We start from the raw sequence: 16,568 nt of genomic DNA, 5'->3' as shown, positions 1-16,568 counted from the left end.
CCTATTGCTATGTAACTTGTGGCACCTTGGGTCACACAAGGTGGAGGCTGGGACCGAGCCTGACGCTGGGCCCGCTCACGTGCTTCCCATGCAGAGTGGAGATGTGTAGAGTCCCCTTTATGCCCACGTTTGCGGCTCCTGACAATTTTTTGACGAAGGTCACACAGGATTGGAATGATGATCATACGTCAATTGATCATCAATTCTCAACAGCATTGTGGGCTATTGCCCACACTTTCAAAGAGGGTCGCTGCCTAGCCCTGCTAACCCTCTGCAGTGTGTGCCTCCATTTCCTCCTCATCCAGTATGCACTTATAAATAGACATGAGGGTGGTGTGGCTATGAAGCAAGCATGTGGCATGAGGCCAGCTGAAAGCTGCGCACGGAAAATTTTGTGTGCGCTGTGAACGCAGGGTTGGACAGCAATGCCAGCATGTAACCCAGGAAAAGAGGCAGCGGTGTCACCTGCAGGCAGTGATTGTCCTTGGTTGCAGGTAGTGTGGTGCTTAGCTAAGATGTGCCAGCGCATGTGCCTTGCCAATGAGGGTTTGTCCCAAGTGAATTGTTAGGGGGGTAATGCTAGACTCTTGCCCCCATTTTGGCTTAATAGTGGAACCTGGGAGCCTCAGATGCAGCCATGCATGCTGCCCCTGCCCTTCCCTATCTGTTTCTGTGGTGTTTTCATGACTTTCTTATGTTTTCTGGTGTTTCACAAGTCATCACCTATGCGGAGCATCGGTACCATACAAAAATGCTTGAGTCCCCCATTGACTTCAATGGGGTTTGTTACTTGAAACGAGCTCTCGAGCATTGCGAAAAGTTCGACTCGAGTACCGAGCACCCGAGCATTTTGGTTCTCGCTTATCTCTACTGACTTAACGTCAGAAAACCCATCATGACCCCATCTTTACATAAATCACCAATTTTTTTTGATACCTGAGGCCTCCCATATTCTGAAGTCAAAATTTGCAAGTATATAGGAGAGAAATCTCAAAGAAGGACTACGGTTGGGACCTTCACAGAAGCTAAAGAAACCAATTGATTCCAGATTTGGACCGAAATTTGAAGGCTTGGAAGAGCATGCGTTGGTGGGCAGGGGGCCTAGCACCAAGAAGGGAAATCAAGGGAGCTTCAAAAGCCGCAGTCTCTAGGGAAAGCCATTTTTTATGTGACGGGATGACCCACCATTGTTTAATTTGATCTAAAATAACTGCAGCAAAACACCACTTGATATCAGGAGCCCTCATGCCTCCTAACTCGTATGGTTTGGCCAGAGAGGAAAACTTAACTCCAGCGTGAGCTCCCCCCCAAATAAATGTATTGATAATAGATTGAAGTTTGGAAAGGAAGGTTGCTGTAATTGGGATCGTTATTTTTGTAAGGCCTTAGTCAGACGAGCGTTTTTTCGCGCGATTTGCGCATGCGCATGCGATTTGCGCATATATAGAACCAATGGTTCGCTATGGTATCGGTCACATGTCCGCTTTTTATGCGCATATGCGAAAAATTATAGGACACGACGATTCGCAGATCGCGCCTATCTGCGTTCTGCGTTTTATGTGCGCACCAAAATCATTTATTCCGCCGGTCAGACGAAGTTTCATGCGCATTTTGATGCGCACGGCGATTTTTCTCCGGTCAGACGGGCATTTTGCTGCAACGATTAACGCGGCTAGGTGCAGATTTTTCCCGCTATTTTTTGCCTCCGGTCACGCGATTTGCGCATGCGCATGCGACATGCGATGCGCAAATCGCGCGAAAAAACGCTCGTCTGACTAAGGCCTAAAGATGCATAAAATTCGAGGTTAAATCATCATTTTAACAGCTGCAATTCTGCCTGTCCAAGAAATAAAGGGTTCACGGAAGTTATTTAAAATTTGCGTGATATAGTTAAGAAGGGGAAGGTAGCTTTTTACAATGGTAAGAAAACTGGAATAGGCTATGTTGATACCTAAATACGATATAGTGTGCCGGTTTTAAGCAAATAGGAAAGTGTCCAATATGATTTGCTGTTATTTTGTATTATTCACCTTGTAATATGAAACCTTACGAAAAGTGGTTAGAGTAGGTTGGGCCTGTGCAAAGGAGGTGATAGGATTTGTGATTGCCAAAATAATGTCATCTGCGTATAAGCCTATCTTTTCCTGATTCCTTGTATTTCTTTATTACATCTGATCCATTCTGCTAACGTTTCCATGAGAAGGGCAAATATTAAAGGCGAGAGGGGGCAACCCTGCCTTGTACCATTAGAAATAACAAACGAGGGAGATATACACCCAGAGGAGAAGACTCTTGTAGATGACTCTAAATACAGAGATAAGATTGCTGATTTAATGGGCCCTGAGAAGCCAAACCTCTCCAGGGTAGCCTTTAAGAATCTCCAATGTATCTGATCAAAAGCTTTCTCTGCATCCAGCGCCAGAAGCAGGACAGGGATTCTACCTCCCTCAGCCATTCTGAATAGTTCCAGAAATCTCCATGTGCCATCAGGGGTCTGTCTCTGAGGGATGAATCCCACCTGATTCATTGCCACTAGTGTGGGAAGGATCGAGAACAAACGTACGCTCAAGAGCTTCGCATAGATTTTGATGTCCATGTTCAGCAAGGAGATAGGGCGAAAGTTGTCCGGAGATGTAGTCTCCTTTCCAGATTTCGGCATTGTAATGATCAGTGCCTCATCATCTCTGATGGAAAGGAACCTTTATCCATCGCCCCATTGAGCACAGACTCCAAATGGAGAACCAACAAAGAAGCATACTTTCTATAATAACCATTTGAAAAGCCATCTGGGCCCGGCGCCTTGAGAGACTTCAAGAATTTAATCATATCTAGGACCTCGAGTGGAGTAATTGGTGTTGAGAGCTCAGCTCCCTCCTCGGTGGACAGACAGGGGAGATTAATGTTTTGTAGGAAACTCAGAATTTCTTTCTCTGAGGGGTGATGAATAGTTTTATAGTTCTTTAAGTTATATAGTGAGCAATAATATGCTGCGTACACATTCACAATCTTTTAGGGATGAATAAATTTTTTCCCATCTAAATCCAGATGACTGCTGCGGTAGAGGATCCAGCTGCCGACACCCCTTAATTGTTTTTCAGGGAAGGTCTTTAAATATAAACCCTTCCCTGAAAAACAATCCAAACTGGTGTAAAAAAATCATACTCCCCTTTCTTCAGCTGCCGGGGCTCAGCCGCATCCTGTCTCCACCGTCCCTGGCTCTGCACTGAAGTTCTTTCAGCAGACGGGGAATTAAAATCCCCGCCTGCTGAAAGAGCTGCTTCTGATTGGCTGAGGTGCTCAGCCAATTACAGGCAGCTCTCGCCTGTCATTCGCTTAATGGATTTTTTCCGCAGCTTCCAGATTGGAGTTGGATTCGCACGAGCGTGTTTATGTGCATGCATACGCGCGCACAAAAATATGCGTGTATTACAACCTCTGAATTCCCTATGGTGTGTTCACATGTCTGAAGATTGCTTCCTCCTAAGGATTGTGTTAACTCCCTCCTTAATGCTCCAGACCAGCAAACTTCCAAAATGTCTGCTTTTATGGAGGTGGTCACACATGCTGATGATCAATTAATCAGTGCTGGTCACTGCACTGGCTGCCTGTTAAATACAGAATTTAGTTTAAGCTCACTACCTTCATCCACAAAGCCCTCCACAGCGCAGCAGCACCCTATATTGCGTGCCTCATCTCAATCCATCACCCAGCCTGGGCTGTGCGCTCTGCTAACAAAACTAGACTGCGCACCCCTCTAATTCGAACTTCTCATTCCCATCTCCAAGACTTCTCCAGAGCAGCACCAGTCCTCTGGAACGCACTACCAAAGGCTACCCGGGCAATCCTGGACTCACAAAACTTCAGACGTTCTCTAAAAACGTACCTCTTCAGGGAGGCATACCGCATTCCCTAAACAAACCCCTCAGTACACCACCTGATAACATGCTCCCTGACCTACTGACTGCAATCCTTGCCAGCCACCATCAACTTCCCCTGTAGTCATACCTATCCTGCCGTCACGTGGCTAAATGTCTGACCATTGTCTATGTGTATAGCATTCTTCACTCTCCACCTCGCCATACCGTGCACATCTACAGCCCCTTTACCTTCTGTATCACCCAATTATCTGTAGTATGTAAGCTTGTTGAAGCAGGACCCTCACCCCTATTGTTTCCATCAACTGATTACTATGTAACTGTGGTTCTGTAATTTTTGTACTTTTGTCTTTCTGTATTCCCCCTGTCTTTGTAAGTGCTGCGGAATATGTTGGCGCTATACAAATAAACATTATTATTAATCAAAGGTATATGATTAGCAGCACACGGCTGCTACTTACTCTCGTAATTCCTTTGGAAGCCATAAGGGTGTACTGCTTCTACATTTTGGACGAGATTTTGTTATATTAGGTTTAATCTTTTATGTGTTGTTGTTCTGAGGTTGTATTTGCCTAATTTCAATACCCTTTAAGGACCAAATATCTTTTTCTATTATGTCCTGGTACATAAAACCATATCATTCAAAGAAGGTGCATTTAGTTTTTCTATAGACATGTCATGCTACTTCATTTTAAGAGAGCATTTTACAATAAATTGCTATAAAGCAAAAGTATTATTAAGTGCATAATGCAAGTGATTAACTTACAGTGTATATTTCTCATATTCAGTGTCCTATAATGACCTACAGTACTAATAGGAGAGAAAATTAAACAGACAATAGCACTTAGAATGTACCTAATGTAGTTATTATGCTTGTATTATTGAAATGGAAATAGGATAAGAACATTATAAATAGTAATACTCTAATCTGTTATTTTGCATGAATATGTTACCTGAAAGAATAGTGGTTCTGAATTTGTGAACAAAGAAATATATTGCTTTACATATTTCAACGAGTTTTCCAGTTGTAAGCCGAAGGATAGACTATCAGTAGTAGATTGCCTGTGGTCTGGTGCCCAGGAACCCTGCTGATCAGATATTTGTACTCATGTACTAAACTGAATTCTACAGGAAGCAGATAGCTCCATTCTTACTGTAGTGGCCAGGTTTGGTATTGCAGGTTAAGTTCCTACTGAAATGAATCAGATGCACTTGAAACTGCATTCTGTATTCTCTTGTGTTAATTACTTTCATAGTTTAGTATCATCTGCAAATATTCACATTTTACTTTGCAATCCTTCTACCAGTTCATTAATAAATATATTAAGAAGAATACGGCCTAATATTGACCTTGTGGTATGCCACTAGCAACGGTGACTAGAGATGAGCGAGCACCAAAATGCTCGGGTGCTCGTTACTCGGGACGAAATTATCGCGATGCTCAAGGGTTCGTTTCGAGTAACGAACCCCATTGAAGTCAATGGGCGACCCGAGCATTTTTGTATATCGCCGATGATCGCTAAGGTTTTCATTTGTAAAAATCTGGGCAATTCAAGAAAGTGATGGGAACGACACAGCAACGGATAGGGCAGGCGAGGGGCTACATGTTGGGCTGCATCTCAAGTTCCCAGGTCCCACTATTAAGCCACAATAGCGGCAAGAGTGGGCCCCCCCCTCCCAACAATTTTTACTTCTGAAAAACCCTCATTAGCAATGCATACCTTAGCTAAGCACCACACTACCTCCAACAAAGCGCAATCACTGCCTGCATAACACTCCGCTGCCACTTCTCCTGGGTTACATGCTTATAGCCGGTTCCACTGAAAGCAATGGGCTGCCGGCGTGCGCGGGATGAATTGTCGGGAAGGGCTTAAATATAGAAGCCCTTCCCTGCAATTCATCCAGAAATGTGTAAAAATAAAAAAAAAATATATATACTTACCTTGTCCCGGCAGACGGAGTTCAGCGCGGCCTACAGTGGGTGTGAAGGGGGTGTGAGTCAGACCTGTCCCCTGATTGGCTCAGCCTGAGCCAATCAGAGGCAGATCTGACTCACACCCCCTTCACACCCACTGTCGGCCGCGCTGAACTCCGTCTGCCGGGACAAGGTAAGTATATATATATTTTTTATTTTAACACATTTCTGGATGAATTGCAGGGAAGGGCTTCTATATTTAAGCCCTTCCCGACAATTCATCCCGCGCACGCCGGCAGCCCATTGCTTTCAGTGGAACCTGCTGTATTGCCGCCTCCATTGAATTCAATGGGCAAACATCGTTCTTCTCTGCCACAGCTGTTACAGCTGTGGCAGAGAAGAATGATTTGTCTTCTATATGTTCTCAATGGGGTCGGCGCTGCTGCCGCCGGCCCCATTGAGCGCAAAAAGAGAAGAGAACAGGAATCGCAGATCGCAGATAGATGCGATCTGCGATTTCTGACTATGGCCTAAGAAGGACCGTTGGGGTTCTTGAAGCCTAAAATAACTCCTAACGCTCTCCCTATAGCAGCTCCGGCATCAGCAGCACTGTCCCTGATCTCTGTCAGAATGCATCTGTGGCGAGCCGCGGGCGGGCAGATTTTAATACTCGGGTGACACCTGATCTCGCCAGCCACTCACTGCAGGGGGGTGGTATAGGGCTGGAACATCACAGGAGGAAGTTGTAATGCCTTCCCTGTCTTTCTATTGTCCAGAAAAGCGCGCAAATTTCTCAGGGAAGAAAATGAAAGTGACTCGAACACCGCGTGGTACTCGTCTCGATTAACGAGCATCTCGAACACCCTAATACTCGAACGAGTATCAAGCTCGGACGAGTACGCTCACTCATCTCTAACGGTGACCCAATGGAGTATATACCATTAATAACAACCGTCTGCTTTATATCACTGAGCCAGTTACTTACTGACTTACGCACATTCTCACCCAGACCAAGCATTCTCATTTTATATACCAACCTTTTATACGACACAGTATCAAACGCTTTGGAAAAGTCTAAATATAGAAGATCCATTGACTCTCCTTGGTCCAGTCTAGAACTTACCTCCTCTTAAAAGCTGATCAGATTGGTTTGACAGGAGTAATCTTTCGTAAACCCATGCTGATATGGAGTTATGTTTCCTAATTGGTTGTTAGTGCTTCTTCACTGCCTTCTTTTTCGTAGCTCCCCTATAAATCTCTTGAAAGATAAGTGTAATCAATAGTTTACAAGCAGAAAACCACTTTAATTGTTTATAAAGAAGAAAATGCTATTAAGCTAAAAGGGAACAGATTTTAATATTCCTTTTAAAATACTGAAACCCTAAGCATTTTCCTTTCCATTCTCAAGTGACTAAATTATGACAAGCTGGAACACTATAAAATGCAAAAATACTGAACATAAATCTAACACAAACAATTGGTCACTAAGAAAATTAATTGTAAGATGAGAATATACAAATAAACAAAAGTCATAGATTGCTTATTACTTAGGCATGTGAACTGCGTTCTTTATCATTATTTATTCATGTCTTACATCTCTGACTGAAATGCAGGCATAAATCTTTTGACTGATATATTATAAAAGCTGATAAAATTAGATACACAGAATAACTGAATGAGTAATTATTTGTCTGTCATTCTACCTGGTTTACTCTTCTCAAGCAAAATTGTCCTGCTGTATTTTCATAAATTTCTTTTGTGGAATTTCGAAGTAGTAAACCTTCACCATTAGGAAATGTTCTAATCAATTAATGGGTCATTATTAGGCCTAGTGACTCACAGTTGAGTGGAGTGAGAACTCTAGAGATTGTGTAGCCACATTCAATTTACATTGTGGTTGTCATAATAGTTTTTGCCTAGAACTACATTGTGTACCATTAAACCCGGGAGAAATCAAATGACAGTGATTCTGAGTAGAGGGCCTGGTGACAATCATATGTTAATTTTAATAACAATATTAAAAGTTGTATGAACATATCTCAATTAAATATGTCACTGGATGTGACAGTTATAATACAATTGATCCAGCCCATCCACTTAAATAAGCCAGAGTTGTCAGACTAGTTCCCCTGCTTAGTAGAATCTTTGGGGTTCTTCCCCAAAAAGTTAGTCTACCTTGTCCAAATTATGGTGGGGTTGTATTTGGCAGTGAGTTGAGTGGCAGGTGAACGTGAGCTCTGGCCATCTTGATTGAGTAGTCAGGAGGACAGCCTAAGGCCTCATGTCCAGGGGGAAAATCAGGCCCACCACGGAGAGGCGGGACGGGGCGTGGCTATATCCCACTACTTAGCCCCACCCCCATCCCACCTCCTTCATTGCAAATAGTGCAGAGGGGGTGGAGAGGAGGCAGAGAGGGGGCAGGAGCTCAGTTCCTGCTCCTGGCTCTTCCATCCCCCCCCCCCCTGCAGATGAGGACACCGTATATCGGCTCGGCGTGAAAACCGAGCCGATATACAGTCGTCTGAATCCACCGTAATTCTAATCCAATCAAAAAAACAGGCAGAGCAAAACTTCAGCTCAATCAAACAACTGCCAGGCAACCCTCCAACACCTTGAAGTTGGATCATAGTATATGCATTACGTAATAATTAGTTCCATTCAAAAGCGATATACTCTTCCCCATCTCGACACATCCAGGCAACCCCAGCAATTGTTTAAAAACATACTGAATCAAAAATTCCCAAAAGGTGATTCCAAAAAGTTCCTGAAATAGCATGAAAAATTTAAGATATCAGACAACTTCTATAAGAGAAATGCACTTTTATTTACAAAAATAATTTCTATAGAATCAAAGCACAACGTGGACGAACGAACATTGAACATTGTGTTTTCCTAAGAGAGGATTTAGTAGCAGTTGGGTATTTTTTACGGTCTCCGGCCACGATCTGTAAAACAAATAACATCTTTTGTTAGAATGTTCTTGTAATCCTGAATGGGTTTGACACCTCTTACTGCAAAGTCATTCACAACCACTGTCTTCTCAAGTTTTTCAATTCCACTTTTGTAACCAGGTCACAGAAGGGGGAATATAAAAGCAAACAATCACTGAAAACAGCCATATACTTACTGACTCAGGATGACAAACATGTGCACCACCTCAGCATGCAGGTAGCAAACTGCCAAATGATGGAGCCAATTACAGCTGTGCTGGACACCGATGAATCAGCCACTCACACAACCTCCTAATATAGAGGGGGGTGGCTGCTTGGTGCATACTCCTCCACAGACTAGACACAAAGTGTCAGACCATTCTGATACATGTGGTGCACCATGCAGACCAGCAACCTATTGATGATGCCATAATAGTTCGGCGGGTTGCCCTGCACCTTAATAAGTGAACCACATTGGTACTGCCACCCTGGGCTCCCCCTGGCTCCCTCATTTGGCAGTTTGCTACCCGCATGTTGAGGTGGTGCACATGTTTGCCCTCCTGAGTCAGTAAGTATATGGCCATTTTCAGTGATTGTTTGTTTTTATATTTCTCCTTCTGTGATGTATTTATATTAGTGTAGGGACTCACAAAACACAAGCAGCCTTGACGATTGGCTTGTGAGCTTATGAATTTTGAAAAAAATCCAACTAATATCTTGCATTTATTATATATTATTCACATGCAGTGCGGCTTTTAAATGCCGGTGGGAGCCCAGGGTGGCAGTACCAATGTGGTTCACTTTTTAAGGTGCAGGGCAACCTGCCAAACTATTATGGCGTCATTAATAGGTTGCTGGTCTGCATGCTGCACTACATGTATCAAAAGGTCTGACACTTTGTATCTACTCTTTGTGGGAGTATAAACCAAGCAGCTACCCCCCTCTATATTAGGAGGTTGTGTGAGTGGCTGTTTCATCAGGTATCCCTCATAGCTGTAATTGGCTCCCTCATTTGGCACTTTGCTATCTGCATGCTGAGGTGGTGCACATGTTTGCCCTCCTAAGTCAGTAAATATACGGCCATTTTCAGTGATTGTTTGTCCACTTTTGTAACCAGGATCATCCTTCCATCAAGTGCAGTGATAAAGGTAGTAATGTTTCTGTTAGGAGGAGACTTGCTGTTGCTGGAAGGGGGCGTGTGGCGTGGGCGTGGCAACGTGCCCGAGACCGTCGGGTTGGCATCCGGTCTGGGGTCAGGTGTGGGGTCCGTGGTGCTGCTGGGTGGGGCCTCTGCGGCCGAGCTCAGAGTTCCCCTGTTAGGAGGGCGCAGCCGGAGGAGAGCCGGTCTATAAGCATTATCGGCCAGCGTGTCACCAAGTCCCGCCCCAACCTAGGCGGGGCTTTTGGTATTTCGCTCCACAGACACTGTCAGTCCCTGCCAGTGTTTGCTTGTTGTCCAGCTAACACTTGCTCAGGTTTCTCTCCCAGTCTGCTAACCCGGTTTTGCTCTGACTTGGATTTAGTCTTTTTCCTTGTTTTGTTCTTTGTTGGTTACTAGGCGTTTTAGTCCGCTGTTATTGGTACATTTGTCTCTCTGGTTAGTTGGTCTCTCCTGTCCTTGTCCTGGGGTCCCCATCAGTGCAGAGTAGGGACCGCCGCCCAGTTGTCGCCCTGGGCTTTAGCCCAGGGGGGCAAGTAGGTGGGGACAGGGGAGAGGGTTGGTTGTTAGGGACTTCCAGTCTTCCGTTCCTAACCGACTCTGGCAGTTTCCTATTTACGCAGACCAATGGTGCACAGCATTATACATAGGGGACATGTCAAAAGTAACACCGCCGTTACTAGTGACGTTACTTTTAATGCAGGAAAAGTGCTGCATGCAAAGTTATTGTGCAAATCACATAACATAGTTGTTATGATAAATCAATTGTAGCACCAGTTTAACTTAGCAATAGCAATGCTGATTAAATTAATGAAAACTTGCATTAATTTACATTACTAGTGTTAACAAATGATCATAAATAAAATAACTAAAAAATAAAATTCTAAATATTTGAAAGAAATCAAATCTCTGGGCAAAAATTTCAAAGGTTCATGATTGATGAGGGTCAACTCGCAGTTGTCCAATTGAGCTAAAATTTTGCACAGATCTTTTTGTTGTTGATTGTAACGAGATCGGGGGGGGGGGGGAACTAAACTTTTAGAAAGTTGAAAAATAAGGGCCACCCTAGTCCCCATCCTATAAATATCAGAGAATGTGTCCAATCACTTCCACAATGAATGGTAAGCTAAGCCACCTGGAGAAAGAATCTCAAGAGGCCCCTCTTCGCGGAGAACAGAGATCCAAGGATCATAGAAAGGAGGGCTATCTTTGGAGTCCAAGAGCTGTTAATGAACATGGTTATACAATTGAGTATATTGCATCCTTTCACAAAATTGCAATGTAAGCAACAAGTGATATGGGCTGCACGTTCTGCATGTGCGCTTTAGTACATGTTGTTTCTGTGGGGTTCTGGAGTTGGTTGCATGTGATTTTGATTACACAAGTATGAAACAAGTCAGATTTCTGTTCCATATAAAAAAGAAGAACAAACACATGCAGAAGGAACTAGGAAAAAATACATACAGAAGGACCTGGGAAAACATTACTGTAGGAAAGGTTTGCAAGTTTTCCATGTTCCATTCACTATTAAAAAATATAAAATAGAATGTTCACCTTATGGAAATGTTTAATGTCATACTCTTGGCTACAGCTAGAATAGCAGCTATTTCCCAGAATGGAGGCACCTGCCAATGCCCATAGTCTTGCCTACACTGTCCCCACCAATCAGGGGATCCATAAGTGTCCTCTAGGCTGTGAATTTGGACAATTGTTGTCATAACATAACCCCAAGCATAGTGAAAAGACAAGGTAAGATTTGTTCCATACATCCAAATCATGTCGATTCCGCAGCACGTGAATCAGATGCATGATACATTTGCAGAAATTTTTGCCAAAATTTTCTGTCACAAGTAAATACACCTGAAATCTGCTTACGCTACAGAAAAACTCCCCCATTACTACATAGATACTGTGAACAAGCTGCTGCTGAACTCTTCTTATTCTGGTTTGCCTGTGCAAGTAGGAGATATCAAGAGAAGTTGTTCAAAGCAGATAAAACCTCTCAATCTCAGATGGTCCTTTACTTTAATTCGAGCAGCAGGGTAACTACGTTGTCTAGTTTTGTTTTAATACCTTCTTAAAGGATTCGGTTGATACCTGCAATTAGTAAGATGGAAATGGCTGAAATTGATCAGGGAATTTCATTATTTACGATCATTGTTTTATGTATTAAAGGGGTTGTGTTATCAGAGACAACTCTTTAGTATTTGTGCGCTACTCCGGAAACACCTGATTTTCCTGGGGTAAAGTTTGCATCAGCTATTAATTTCTCCTGACCTTACAGGGAAAATGTAGCATTACACATGCGCACTGCAGGCTCATGTAGGGGCTCTCCCAAGGAGAAGACCCACTTTGTACCCAAATACGGCATATAGAAAGGGTGTTGTAACTGTTATGCTAAATTTGAAATAGTGAAAAATGGAAGAATGTCTGCCAACGGTTTACTCCCCTTTCACCATTGAAAACCCATGCAAGTTAGGCCAAGTCAACGGCCATTAAGGGTGTAAGAGCACCTTTGGGGTATGACTTAAATGAAGGAGAGAGAAAAGATGAAAGGGTTAATCTCAACTTATAAAGTGATACAACATCAGCAAGATATTCCATTAGTTTATGACTGCAGGGGGTTACGTTGATTTAGCAATGGGTCCCTTTCTTTTCTCAGCACAGCGGTGCTCCCGGCTACTCTGCTGGGCAAGGAACTGCAGCTACCTGCATTGACCTGAACAGTGCCATGCAGTCGTCCCCAGTATAGCATGTGGCTGGGAGTTCTGCTGTACAGAGCAAAGCAGAGAAGATACAAAGCTGCATGTAGGAGAATCAGTCTTGACCAGAGTCGGCCATGTTGGCCTCAGTCATCTTACAAGGATATTAGAATTGCAGCGCTTTTTCTTCTAGTATGTCGAGCCGGATCTGCGACGGAACCTCCGACCGGAGGTACCAACACAGAGCGGAAACCAGCCTAACATCTATTTCTGTGTTGCAAGGTGTTAGGACTGAGATCTTGATTGTATCTCTTGTAACCATGGAATGTGCTAAGAAAACAGGCAGAAAGATGCAAACAGCCACTCCCTCCCCTCAGTGCCGGAGGTGTGTAACTAGATTGCATACTTCTGGAACCACTAAACAGAAGCAAAGAGCTAAGAAAACCCTTAGGCCCCCTGCACACGGGCGGAAATTTCACTGTGAAATTTCCCACAGAATTTCCGCCCGTGGAAGCTGCCATAGGATTGCGTTGGAAAACGCAATCCTATGCAGACGGCCGTGATTTGGCCGCGCGAAATGTCACACGCAAAATAAATAGCGGCATGCTCTATTTCTGTGCAGGGCTCCCTGGGCACTGGCTCTGCTCTGCGCATGCGCCGGCTGGGCGGCAGCCGGCACATCACAGAGCCGGAGCCGCGGGAACAGGTGAGTGCCGCGCTGGTCCCTGCAGGGGCTTGGGTCGGATCCGACTCGGCCGTCTGCAGGCGGCCTTAGGCAGAGATAATGCTCATAATTCAGCTTTGTGGTAGCCTTTCGATCAGAGAGAGAATAGAGAGATAAGAAAAAAAAAATATTTGTAGCAGTACAAAGTGGAAAAGTTATAGTAATCAGTTTGATGGGACTATTAAAAAGTGTAAGAAAGGAGGCAGTGAGGAGCCACTGTAATTAGTAGCTTAAAGAGTCAAAGAGGCAATTTTGTCGCTAGTCAGAAGGAGGGAAGAGAAGGGAGCACACTGGCCGGTCACTGACGAACAGCCTTAGGCCGGACTCACACGCACATATTTGAATTGCAGATTCTGCAATCTCCGTTCGTGCGGACGACATGTAGTAATACATGGGCATTGAAAGACATGGACTTACGCCTGTTCGCTCACACTTGCGGCTAGGAGAAGACGAAGAAAAATCGTATAATGCTGTATTTTACTGTGGGCTCCATTGATTTCTATGGATGTGTTCGATCCGCAGTGCATATGCAATTAACATTGCATATAGGCGCGGATTCGATCACAAGTTGCAAGGAGACAAGATACAAATGGAATAAAGAAAGAAGGAATCTGTGGGCAGACAATGCAGGACAGAGCCAGGGCAGCAACCCATCCAGACTGTCTGCAACCTCAGCTTAATCTTTTGGGCTGTTCCTCCACAAGGAACAAGTGTTTTTTTTAAAAAGTGGTTTGTACCGTGTTTCCCCAAAATAAGCCCCCCCACCCCCCACACACGATAGGGCTTATTTTGGGGTAGGGGAGGTTTCGAAAAATAAGCCCTAGCTAAACTACATGAAATGAAAAAAAAAAACTGCAATACTTACCTGGCCTGTGGTGTCTGGCTCCCTTGAGCTGGTCTCTGGCCCTATAACAGGCTGCCCTGTCCTCAGCATTGACATAGCATTCTCTTTCTGGTGACGGGGCTTTGAATACCCCCGCCTCCAGCAAGCGAGTGCTGTGATTGGATCACGAGCGCTGTGGCACAGCTAATCAGATACGGTGCTTGATCATTCACAGCCATTCAGTGGATGACATCACTGAATGGCTGTGATTGGTTCATCGAGCGCCGGCTCTGATTGGCTGAGCTACAGCGCTCCTGATCCAAACACAGAACTCGCTTGCTGGAGGTGGGGTATTCAAAGCCCCTTCCACTAGAAAGAGTGCTGTATCAATGCTGAGGATTACACTGCAGCTTGCCGCAGCGCCTAAGACCAGCGCGAGGTAGCCAGACTCCACGGGCCAGGTAAGTATAAGACAACCCCGAAAATAAGTCACTGTGCCTCTTTTGGGGCAAAAACTAATGTAAGACAGTGTCTTATTTTTGGGGAAACAGTACTACTTCCAAAATAAGTAGTATAAACCAGCCAAGCCTAGAGAGCAGTATCCCGTACTGAAGGCTCTCCCAATAGATCAGCACAAGGGAATGTCGCCTGGGCGATAGAAGGGTGTTTCCATGGGATTGGGCTGTTTTCTGATGTCATTCTCTGCTTGTGATCTTTCTTACGCGCGGACAATACGCTATCTATACACGTACATCCACGCGGATAACTGCACAAGTCAGGACCACTTGCAATTCATTTCCGCGATCATTTGTAGGTCTTCTGCTGCAGATAGCCACAAGCTGAAGCCGACCCGTTCACGTGAGCCTGGCCTTACAAAGAGAGAAATGGAAGGTTGCGTGGTGCTTAGTTAGGAGAAAGATTATTATAAAGTTAACTAAAAAAAGATGTCAAAGTTATGATAGAGCAATTTGTACAGAAGTTGGCAAGTCTAGATAAAGTCTATAAAATTAGTAGTTGAGAATGAGCAGTCAAGCAGTGTTGAGAAAGTAGAACAGATTTCGAAGAACTGACATTTTTTTGCAACCAGATGCCTCCAATGCAGAGTTGATAAAGGTGTTTACTTGCATGGCACCTGTGTTCGACAGGGGAACAACTGGAAAGTCTGGCCAGCCATAAGGAATGGGCCGGTTCCACTTCACGGATTCCCACAGCAGACTCGGCACCCTTTCTATTATTGTAATAAAGTGGAGCGTATTAAAATACATCGTCCCCAGCTTTTAAAGAAAAGTAGCAGAGGAGGAGGGCACTCACATCAACCTCAGGTATTGGAGCAGCAGGGTCCCTAGGACTCGACATTATTAGCAGTACAATGGCTCTGCAAAGAATTAATACAGTTTTTAATGGTCCATCTGCACGACTACCTACACCTACTGGACCAGGGGTGGAAATTATCTGCCCCCAAAGACCAGTGAATCCCTTCCATATGTTGTGGCACAGGAAGAGTTAAGGAATCTTCAGGAGGCTAAAGATAGCATTTTCTCAGATTTTTGCTGTGTAGAGTGATGCAGATCTGATGTCTAAAGATGCCGATTCTCTTGATCTTACCTCGGCGGAATCAGAAGATTGACGGGCTAAGTGCCTTGTCCACCTTACCTTCCTTGCCTGTCTTTCCCAGAGTAGGGATGGGTGACACTATGTCTGGGAAATGATAGAGCATTTGCCATGGAAAGATATTCTTGTGGCTACAGGAGTTACTGTTTCAGTAACAGGACACAACTTACCTCCACCTCCTGGATTGTATAATATCACAACTATTGTGGGCTGCTGTATCCAAGCAATACAAAGTTGTTCTGTGAACCTGATATTTCAGGGTTCAGAAGGATCGAAGCCTATGGGCTTTCAATGTTCTTTTTGGGTAAATCTAAAAATGGACACTAATATACTGATGTACTGGGATCAATGGCAAATGTTTATTTTTATAATGATTCCTCAGGAGGCTGTCCCATAAATCATGGAAACCATCAGTGAATTGTAGAGACAAGATGTTGTCAAGGGGAATTTACCTTGCAACAGCCCTATTCTGACAGCGAAGAAAGGGGATGGGAGCTACGGAAAGAAGTGGATTGGGTTTCAAGCCACAAGTCTACAACCATCAGCCGTACACCTGGTTGCTGCACTACCCAAGCTTATGTCACAACTAAGGAGTGATTCTACAGCGTCCTCTTGTTTGGACATTGCAACTGGCTTTTTCTTCATGCCTCGGACACCTGAATCAGCGCTAAGATTTGCGTTTACTTTCACCAAGCATTGGCACAGGTATTAAAGTCCTCAGCTACAGAGACGAGGTCTTGGGGATGATTTGTTGATTCAAACTGTTGATCAAAAAGAACACAAATATTTTGCTCAGTCTGCCAAGCTCTGCAGCTGGTAGAGCTAAGAA

This window comes from Eleutherodactylus coqui, unplaced genomic scaffold (genome assembly GCF_035609145.1).
Source record: "Eleutherodactylus coqui strain aEleCoq1 unplaced genomic scaffold, aEleCoq1.hap1 HAP1_SCAFFOLD_269, whole genome shotgun sequence".
NCBI classification, from domain to species: Eukaryota; Metazoa; Chordata; class Amphibia; order Anura; family Eleutherodactylidae; genus Eleutherodactylus; species Eleutherodactylus coqui.
This window is presented reverse-complemented; position numbering follows the sequence as displayed.